Source organism: Haliotis cracherodii, unplaced genomic scaffold, assembly GCF_022045235.1.
Source record: "Haliotis cracherodii isolate W230 unplaced genomic scaffold, xgHalCrac1.p SCAF_12, whole genome shotgun sequence".
Lineage (NCBI taxonomy): Eukaryota > Metazoa > Mollusca > Gastropoda > Lepetellida > Haliotidae > Haliotis > Haliotis cracherodii.
In genome coordinates this window covers 41,768,060-41,779,190 of record NW_027266267.1, presented here as the reverse complement: position 1 = coordinate 41,779,190, position 11,131 = coordinate 41,768,060, and the positions used below count along the sequence as shown (strand labels likewise).

At 40.3% G+C, this 11,131-nt stretch overlaps 1 protein-coding gene across 2 annotated transcripts in view; it reads left to right on the top strand.

Annotated features, from left to right (window-relative positions):
* Positions 1-402: 402 nt before the first annotated feature.
* Positions 403-11,131, top strand: part of LOC139457901 (uncharacterized) — a 32,344-nt gene continuing 21,615 nt past the window's right edge. For both annotated transcript variants that reach the window (XM_071239246.1, XM_071239245.1), the window contains exon 1: positions 403-488. The gene's annotated coding sequence lies outside the window, so the exon portion shown is untranslated. The remainder of the gene's footprint in view (positions 489-11,131) is intronic.

Here is an 11,131-nt window from a genome sequence, read left to right as displayed (position 1 = left end):
CATCTCACCTAATCGATAACTGTCTGTGCATAATGGCAAATCCCAAACAATAAAGCTCACACAGTTCATCTATCGATAAATAGCTTTGTCGGCACGCACTTTACTATTAGGGGTTAATGGTGTTCTAAACATGAAACTAAGTAAAGCTGTTCTTTTAAACTTTTCGACTTTACTTTTCGACTATAAATGCCCAATAAATGTCGGCTAGTAAAAGAAGAGAATTATGAAACATATACTTGGTACAACGCGAGGATAGACTGGTACCCTGTCCAACAAGCGACTGCTAGGATTTCGCAGCTGCCAAGGGAAGTAACACTTGGTGTCTCATTTCGATTTACGACAGGAGCCACGGAAGTTCAGGGGTCGTAGCCATGGGAACGTTTAAAACACGCTGCATTGTGGGATATGTTGTATACGCCATGTTGGCTGTCACCAAGCCTTGAAAGAAATATTGTTTACCATTACATCGGAGATCAGTATTTTATTACGTAAGTACGACAATATTCTGCTATATCGGCGATGAGCAATGATCTGAATTACCTTACCCCTGACTTACACATGCATGTAATTGCTTGTACAAGACATAATAGTGAAGGAGACGACGTGTCTTCACTTTGCCGGTAGAATATTTTAATGTCTGTCGTGGATGTAAATATTGGCAAATCGAGCACATGTCAAATTTAACAGTTACACTTGATTGACTGTGTTATGACTACTGTGTACAATATTGAATGTGCGAATTATTTGCAAATTGGAAGAAACTTCCGCCTGTATCCCCCCTCCAGAAGTTATATCTCCTATGCACAAGCCGCTCAATCCTTTATATTATACAGGATACATTTTGGAGGGGGGATATGGTCTTGCCATGAACGATAATTGGGCTCTTTTTACTTTAGGCAACTACGTCAACTAGGTTAAAGAGGACTAGCCTCTGTGTTTTTTTATCAGTCATATCTTCAAACATATTTCACCACAAAACTGAATAATGTTTTCATGACAAAATGTAAAATCGCCAAGCTCCGACGTTCATACAGTTTGGCCATCACCCTATGTATGAAGGTTCATACTCCAATGAACTCACACAAAGTGAAAGTCAATTCTTACTTGTCACGTGTTTGAAAAGTTGGCTAAAATGGTTATAAATGGGAACTACTATACATATATTATTTTTTCAGTTCATTAATTTTCATTATTATGTAAAAGAATGCAGTTTATTGGGGATATTATATTGGCGCTGAACACATCCAAATATCCTGGGCCCTTGGATCTCCTTTACAGTCAATCACCCCTTACGATCATTAGGGTTAGGTACCCATTTAGTGCCTATTATAGATCATTCTATGGCAGCTCCTAATATTCTTCTTCAACCCACCCGTGAAGATTCCGGAGTAGAATAGGTCTTCAGCAACCTATGCTTGCCATAAAAGGGGACTATGCTTGTCGTAAAAGGTGACTAATGGGATCGGGTGGTCAGGCTCACTGACTTGTTTGATGCATGTCATCGATCCAAATTGCGTGGATCGATGCTCATGATATTAATCACTGGATTGTCTGGTCCAGACTCGATTATTTACAGACCGCCATCATATAGCTGGACTATTGCTGAGTGCCTCGTAAAACAACAAACCAACCAAATCAACCTGATATTCTTCACACAAAAAGGTCGAGTAAAAAGGATGAAATTGTTTTGTGTCAAATATTTTGGCTACTGAAAACTGTCCTGGAACATTCACAAAAGCCCCTTGCACCGGGTACATTTTTTCAGTACTGATTCAAAAACGAACTTGCTGTTGTGTCGTCACTAGCCATGCTCATGCCTCCCTCATTCCTAACTATTATCCACATCATCCTTACAGTGTTCTCTACAACACTTTTCTGTCACAAATCCACCTGACGGATTATTTAATACCATGTCATTCATGCGTACTCGAGAGTTCGATGTCTGACACCTGACGCCTGGATCTGTTTTCAGTTCACGCCGGGGCGGTCGGGTTGCCTAGTGGTTAAAGCGTTCGCTCGTCACGCCGAAGACCCGGGTTCGATTCCCGACATGGGTACAATGTGTGAAGCCCATTTCTGGTGTCACCCCCCCCCCCCATGATATTGCTGGAATATTGCTAAAAGCGGCGTAAAACCATACTCACTCACTCAGTTCACGCCATATCGGCTCATTCCTCACCAGATTACAGAATGGGACGAGTGTGCCAAATGGCATTGGGATCATTCATAAGTGTCCATAGACTAAAGTCACGAGATTCTATGCCTACCCATAACCTGCATGAGTGTCCATCATGTCACCTATTCGACCCCTTTTGTTCAGTCCCATAATGTCGTAGGCATGACTAGGTAAATTTGCACTTAGTTTCACAGTGTGGACGTAGCTCAGTCGGTTAGCTGTCGGGCTAACAATCTGAAGGTCGCAAGTTCGCGTCCGACAGATTCTCACAAAAACTGGTTGCTGTATTCTAAAGGTGCTCCAAAGTCCAGTTTCCATCCTTGCAGAACTAGTCTGGAATTTCGTAGTTATGTTTTCCCAATCTCTCTCACTCACTCACTCCCCAGTTCATTATTGCTACACTGGAGCTCCATGTTGTGACTACTCAGCTACAACTCATCAATAAACCTCAAGTCGTAACAGACTCAAAGCAGGCATGATTCCCCGAGACAAAGCAGCTAGTGGACCGTGCTGACCATGTTGTAGAGACCTACAGTAGAGCTCACAGTGTCAGGTTAGGTGGACACATTCGGCTTGTCATGTTTGTCAAGAACTGTGTTGTGTTTGCTCCACGTCAGAACACACTTACATAGCACTGTGGAGTGTAGCATTGTCTTCCCTCAGAACACACTTACATAGCACTGTGGAGTGTAGCATTGTCTTCCCTCAGAACACACTTACATAGCACTGTAGAGTGTAGCATTGTCTTCCCTCAGAACACACTTACATAGCACTGTGGAGTGTAGCATTGTCTTCCCTCAGAACACACTTACATGGCACTGTGGAGTGTAGCATTGTCTTCCCTCAGAACACACTTACATGGCACTGTGGAGTGTAGCATTGTCTTCCCTCAGAACACACTTACATGGCACTGTGGAGTGTAGCATTGTCTTCCCTCAGAACACACTTACATGGCACTGTGGAGTGTAGCATTGTCTTCCCTCAGAACACACTTACATAGCACTGTGGAGAGTAGCATTGTCTTCCCTCAGAACACACTTACATAGCACTGTGGAGTGTAGCATTGTCTTCCCTGTTTGTTGTTGGAGATGTTGATGCATGCGTAGCTGCAGTAAATTAAGTAGAAGTGTCACTGTGAGGTAATTGCCTGCTAACTGTGTGTGCTGTTGTAGCATTTGAATGTTTGTTACCTTGTAGTACACCATCTACTGTTTTAGGCAGTGACAAAAAATTGTGAATCTATATTGTCATTAATGTGTTTTAAAGATTGTGAAAATTATATTTTTAAGCAGGGATTTATCTAAGTACCCTGGAAAGGAAATTGGAGAAAAAACATTTTTTTATAGTTCTTATTTTCTTAATTGTTTTAGGCAGTGACAAAATATTGTGAATCTATACTGAACTGCAAAAGAAATGTCAGCATTGATAAAAATATGATGAACCGTATTTGTTCAAACACTGTAAACATACTTTGAGACATATAAAAAAGATGAAACTTGACAAAACTGATCATCAAGTTTGAAATTAAAGTGTCAAATGTTCTTAAAGTGAAACACAACACTAGTCTCTGAGAAAATGGCATCACAAGTCAGTATCTCGTGTGTCCACCATGTGCATTGATGACTGCCGTGCAACGTCGATACATGGAATGGATGAGGGACTTGATGAAGGACATAGGCACTTGAGCCCACACTGAGAAACGCCTGACACAGTTCAGCTGCAGTTGTCGCCCTTGGTCAGACGTCATTCAGGTTCTCAATGAGATTTATATCGGGACTGCGGGTACCGTTGCTCGAGCATGTATGTGGCCCTTACGTGGACTTGAAATTCATTGGCTACTTGCCGGATCGTTTGTCCAGCTTGCAATCGTCCAAGGGTTTGGTGTCGCTGATTTCTTGTCAATACTGGCATATGGTAGCAATTCAATAACGAATGAATGTTATTCGATCTTGGTGAATTTTTATAGGGCAAGAAATGGGGGAATGCATGTGCATTTCAATTTGCACAGAATTCACGTGCATCGGGTTACCATGGCCGTTGCCGTGATGCAGGGATTTATCTAAGTACCCTGACAGGCAAATTCGTGAAAAAACAAATTTCTATAGTTCTTATTTTCTTAATTTCAGAATTATTTTGACGTTGTATTGAATCATTGCTTTCACTGGCAGAGCTACAGATAAGCTGCATATTTGCGTAAAATACCCCCCAAAGCTATTCAAAACCCAATTACTTTCAATTAACTTCCATACAGAAACGCATGCATTAAATTAAAAACTCAATTGTTTGAAAACAGCAAGCTTTTTCAACGTGCGTACAATGGAGCTAATTTACTTTCTGAGTCAAGCCTATATTTAAAATCATTATGTACATCTAAAACATTATTTCATTCTTTATTAAATCTAATTTTTGGAAGAAAAGAAACCAATAGAGTGATGAATAGATGAGTGAAAAAATATTGGTTACCCAATGAAAAATGTAAAAACCCAATTAAAATAGAAACCTTCGAGTAAAAACTCAATTGCACAAAATGTTATCTGGAGCCCTGACTATAATGTTAAATGAAACATTAAGATTCCTTATTTACTGGTCCTGTTATCAGGAGAATATGAGTCACCTGACTAAGCCATCTCATTTCTTTTAACTATAATCATGATAATGTACCACGGTAACACGATTTGGGAAATGTTTATCTACCATCTGGGATTTTTTTGCAGCAAACTTGTGGTGGAATATCTGCTTCTGAGCAGTTCAAGATAAATCTCTGATATGTGATTGGTTTTAATGACCATCATAGGTAGACTGAGTGATGACTTGGTGTCCTTATTGTTTAAGTACAGTGTAGTACTACATGGGCAGTAGGTAGCTGTGTGGTTAAAGCGTTTTCCTGTCATACGAAAGGCCTTGGTTCAGTTCCCCGCCTTAGGACCATGTCTGGTGATATGTTTGACTATTGTTAAAAGCAGCTTAGAGCTCACTCCCTCACTCACTCACTCACGATGTTACTTGTATTACAGTAATTAGCAGTGTTACTGTAGTTGTTTTGTTTGTTGTTAATGTACTATAATGTACATGTCTTTGTAAACTTGACAGTTGTCATACCGAGTGCAGACTATTAGATAATAAAGTTGTTTATCATCCAAAACTGGCTCCCACAGGAGATATCGCTTGGGTGGGATCAAGCGATATCTATACAGTAGACATCGCTGCAATGAAATTGCATCACAATGCTTTGCAGACCATTGTGACGTCATTGGTTACCATGACGTCACAATCAAATGACATCACGAATGGTTCTGCTACTGAAGCTGTTACTGTTAGTAGTACTTTTTACACTTAAGACACTGCTTATTACTTTCTACAAACTGAAAAAGTTGGAAGAATGATGTTGGATGTTAAAAAAAATCTCACCCGAGTGTCTTTTGATATCAAATATATCAACACTCGTTGATAAAAGTGGGAAAAAATCCTCGGCAAGCCTCAGATTTTCCCACTTTTATCAACTCGTGTTGATATATTTGATATCAAAAGACACTCGGGTGAGATTCTCTATGTATACTACTTGAGCTATAGAAGTTTGTTTGTTTGTTGTTTAACGCCACACTCAGCAATGTTCCAGCTATATGATGGCAATCTGTAAATAATCGAGTCTGGAACAGACAATCCAGTGATTGACATATTAAGCATCAATCCACGCAATTGGGATGCGATGACATGCATCAATCTAGTCTGAGAGCCTGACCACCCGATCCTGTTAGTCACCTCTTACGACCATCATAGTTGCCTTTTACGGCAAGCATGAGTTGCTGAAGACCTATTCTACCCCAGATCTTCACTGGTCTACTGTAATTGTGTTAACGAAAATGTGATTTCAGTGACCAATCATTAACAAGTAATAAAAAGATCATAACGGAGTGAGCGAGGGAACATTTAACTTAGCAATATAGGGATGACGTCTTTAGTTTGTTTTTGAGATACCGATAATGTAGATGCCCCATGCGCTGTCTGGCTGATTAGAATGTTCGCCATACATGATCTCTTATGGATGTGTCATCAGATCTTTCTACAAAGAGGTATATTGTGTCAGAATTAAAAATCTGATTTAAATGGGATTGATAGCAATGAGAACGATTATTCCAGCCTGTGCCAAACACTTTTGAGTCTACCAGCACGTAATTGTCTGTAAGAATCAGTTTTAATAGATTTTAGTGTGTTGTTATATGGACCAGTAATCGTTGAGTCTACTAGACCTAACAGAATGTTACTTAACTCGAGGTGAGGAATAGAGGATTAGATCCCAGACTGTTATTCAATTGAAAGATGTAAGATAAAACCTCATGGTAAATATCACAACTTAAAACAAACTTGACAGATCAAATAGCTAGTCATTTGTCATATGAATGAACTACAGTCATGCCCCGCTTATATAGACTTTAGATATCCGGAAACCTCGGTTCCCGGACGATTTTAATTCAAAACGAAATAATTACTATATAGATTTACCTGTATATACAGAAATTCGGAATTTTCATACACAAAACACTGAAATGCACACAAAATTGTCTCACTTACCAGGACAATACACTTCCGCTGGTGGTAATCCTTCTGCTGGTGGTAATCCTTCTGCTGGTGGTAATCCTTTGATTCGTGAGAAGTAAATTAACCAAGTGACACTGAGTTACGTTTGAGACGAGCTTGTTTATTGTACATGTAATCCCGAAACGTAAGCGACACGCAGTTACAGCACGCGAAAAAAAGGGATTGTTTGAGTGAGTGAATTGGGTTTAACACCGCTTTTAACAGTATTCCAGTTATATCGCGGTGTGTCAGCTTACTGTGGGAGGAAAGCCCGAAGTGATGCAGGTCTCAGACATTTACCACTTCAGTGAAACCCACAAGCACGGGTATGGTGCTGACAAACCTAGAAACATAATAGGGTCGAACCGGGATTCGAACTCACAATCATAGGTTTCTGGCGTGTCCAAGGGACGCAACTCTGCACAGCGAATCACGGCGCCTTAGACGACTGGGCCACCTGTGCCCCCCGAAAAAAGGAAAATTAATATGGTAAGGGATTAATGAAACATATTTTAAAAGACTGCAGGACCTGCTCCTTGTGAGGTTGCATAGCCATATAGTCAGGGCTCTGAAAATTCTGTTTTTTCCTCCACTCTGAGATTAAATCTTGGCTCCCATTTGCCTCATTTCGTGGTGATTAAGGAGCAAATAAAGAAGTTGTTGTACACAACATTACAAAAAGGCGTCCGGTTGGTTGTCATTTAACAGTGCTGATCCACTTAAAAAAAATAAACATGCACAAAGAAATGGTTTTCGCAAGCCCTTTGTAATTTTAACTGGCCATGGGCCAACGGGCTAGCAGTGTTTACTTGTGTACAACTGTGATTGATCCTAAGCACCCTGTCCAGGGGTAGGCAGGTCACACGACATACAGGTGTTTGTACATCTGCTTAGTGTTAGCCAAGCAGTATTATCTGGCAGAGACCACTGCCGCCTGCTGTGAAGTATTTAGCGCATGATTTGATATAGACTTACACAGCCCTGCTGGACTGGGGGCAGGTTGGTGGCACTGATGGTTATCTTCGTAGTAAGTGGGTTTCATCATCACTTATTAACCTCAGAGTGTTCATTTGTATTGATCGTTAGGTTTCTTCAAACTTGAGAAAGACCCACATGAGGTTTTAAATGCGTAGAAAACCCGGGACTTACTGTGGAAGACCCGGGGACTTGATTTTCATCGTTATTTATAAACCTATTCATTGGGATCGCTATTAAGTAAGAGTCCTGGGTATTTTTTTAATATAACTGCCTTTCAGATTGTAACATGTAATGAAATGTAAAATCAAATGACAAATGTTTTCTTTATATTCCCGAGGATCGAACTCGCAACCTTCATATCTGCAGCCCAGTGAGTGTACCACGAGGCTACGGAGGTGTTGATAAGCCTCACTGGTTTTTAGAATGTCCTTTTCAAACTCCATATGCCAGCAACAGATATTTTACGCGCATTTCCTAAGGTTCATGAAAAATATGTTCGAAACATAAAAATGTTGATAAATGTTGATTTAAGTTTCCTTTTTTCGGTTTATAAGTCAGATAAAACACGTTTCGAGGTTTTGGTTGAAAATGTAAACCCGCCTGGTCGGAAAGATCCTAGGCAGGTTTACATTTTCAACCAAAACCTCGAAACGTGTTTTATCCTTCACATAATAACTTGTATAATGTTGAAATGGTCACCTGAAGAAAAAAGGTGGTGTAATTGGTTGTGAAATAAGAGACTTGTATTGTTTTTGCACATTTGCATATCAGATTGGCCAGTGAATTCCTTGTGCTGTTTTAATGGACTTAGATTTTGTGTGTGCATGTAAAGTGTTGGAATAAGCCCAGGGAGTAGAGGGGTTCATGTTGTTACCCTCATGTTAACAGGTGCTGTTTAGGGGTTGACGATAAGTACTATCCGACACCCACGCTAAGTAAAACCTGTCAGTCATGTTCTTCTCCAGTGGCAAGTGGATTGAGGGAGACCAAATCATGTATTTCCTTTAATAATGGTTTTCCCAAACTGTTTTTATTGTAGTGGACAAATAAAATATGTGTGAGGACAAGTGAGTTTTCAAGTGCCACTTGTCTATTATATATATATATATATATATATATACTACTCATCTGTTGATAGGGATACTCAAGACGTGTCATTCTATTTGAATATACACTTGACATATTATGAGAATCAGTTTTGTGCATCATGGAAAGATCTTAGATATCATTCGGAAAAATGGTGTAGTGCATTAGGGTTTGTCAAGCCCTGCTTAAGTTTCCAATCCTTCTAAGGACAGCACAAAACTTTACCATGTTCAAGGAGGAGGGAATCACCACCATCCCCGGCCCCCGCTACCCCTACCCCTATCTATTCCCATCCCTACCCCTATATATATTCCCACCCCACCCTACCCCTACCCAAACCCCTATCTATCTAAGGAATCAACAGTTTTGATGAAGTAGTAGGATATCATTCAATTTCTTGTAGGTTGTTGTTAGGGAACACAGACAATATCAGCTTACCATCGGCATTTATGCTAGTCCTTATAATGATAAGTACAGCAAAACCCTTAAAAAGGCAAATTTTTACTAATCCTTATGATACCTTAACTATTGGGCAGTTTGGCAAGGACTACAGGACCCGTGCCCGTTTCTTACACTGCACTGTCTTCATAATGAGCTTACAGTATATCCTGGCATTCTTTCTAATACAGGGGGGCACGGGGGTCCCAGTCATCTAAGTCGCAGCGATTCGCTGTGCAGAGTTGCATCCCTTGGGCACGCCAGAAACCTATGATTGTGGGTTCGAATCCCGGTTCGCCACGATTATGTTTCTAGGTTTGTCAGCACCATAACTGTGCTGATGGGTTTCGCCGAAGTGATAAACATCTGAGACCTGCATCACTTCAGGCTTTGCTCCCACATTAAGCTGGCACGCCGTGATATGACTGGAATACTGTTAAAAGCGGCCTTAAACCCAACTCACTCACTCACTCACTCACTCACTAACTCACTCACTTTGTAATACATGCTCTTGCATGTGTAAGAGCAGGACTAACTATGTATGACTCCGGTATTCCATGTTCTGAACACAGTGTTTTCTTTAGCCACTGATATGCTTCATGAACTGTTGTACAATCTTCCAACCTCAGAAACACCAGTTGAGAGACTGATTCTAGTTTGATTAACGCTTGTCAGATTTGTGGGTGATAATGTTATTTAGAATTTGATATCCAGAAAGATAAGTGTTCACGGCGGTTTCCAATGTTAAGTAACATTTTGGAATACAACTAAGGTCCTAGAAAATCTGCCAATCTGAAACCCGGAAATTATTGTTTAATAATGTACCATTTTATTGATCTTTGTATGGTTTAATCATTGTATACAATTTGTATCTGCTAACACCTTCATGTGTAAGAGATTCTCTTTCGGGTTATCAAGTAACATTGTCGAATCTGTTTATTTCACAACGTTGTATTTTTCACTCAGCATATTTGTCAGCGTTAGAAATTGGCAATAGTCCTGTAGTCCTTACCAAACTGCCCAATAGTTAAGGTATCATAAGGACTAGTAGAAATTGGCCCATTTTAAGCGTTTTGCTATATGTTATCATTATAAAGACTAGTGGACAAAAACTGTTAGTTTTTAACCCTGTTTGTATTAGTGCAATGTGAGGGGTTTTATTAAAATAGGATTAAATCAGTTATTTCTCTTGGTTGCAATTACTGAATGGGAAAGAAACCTTCCTCATTTAATCTATTGACTAATATTATCCTCGCCCATCCAATATTTACATGTGCATGATCTGCCAACACATCAGTGTTGCTTTCCGTGTGGTTAAGAAAGAGATCAATGCACACTACAAATACCAATTAGATTTTGCTGGTTAATGACAAAGTACTGGGTGACAGTCCGTGGGTCGTCTATGACAACAGCTAGCTACACTAGCGTCGTCAGGCGGACATAGGACACAGTCAGCCTGTCAGCGTGAGCCTCACACACACACACACACAGTCGCTATGCTGCAGCAGACACCTCCTTGGTTCATTGGCTGGCCAGCACCCTGGCTAAGTCAGTGGAGATGATTTAGATAGCCCCTAACTCAGTGAGGACCTGTCCGTGTATGGAAACACTGCTGTGATACCTGTTTATTGTCATGGAACACAGCTAGCCTGGAGACAACATGACTCCCAGGTAGGTCGTGGCACAGGTAGTCAGGTTATCACCTCTCAACTACGTGGAATTTCAACATTTCATTGCTTTAATGATTCGTACTTTCTAGGTGTGATTTATTAGCATTGCCTACATCACGAAGGCAGACATGTTTTCACTTTAACATGTGGAATATTTTATTTGGGGCAGATATCATCTGAACTATCGAAGTGGCTATGAGAATTTGTA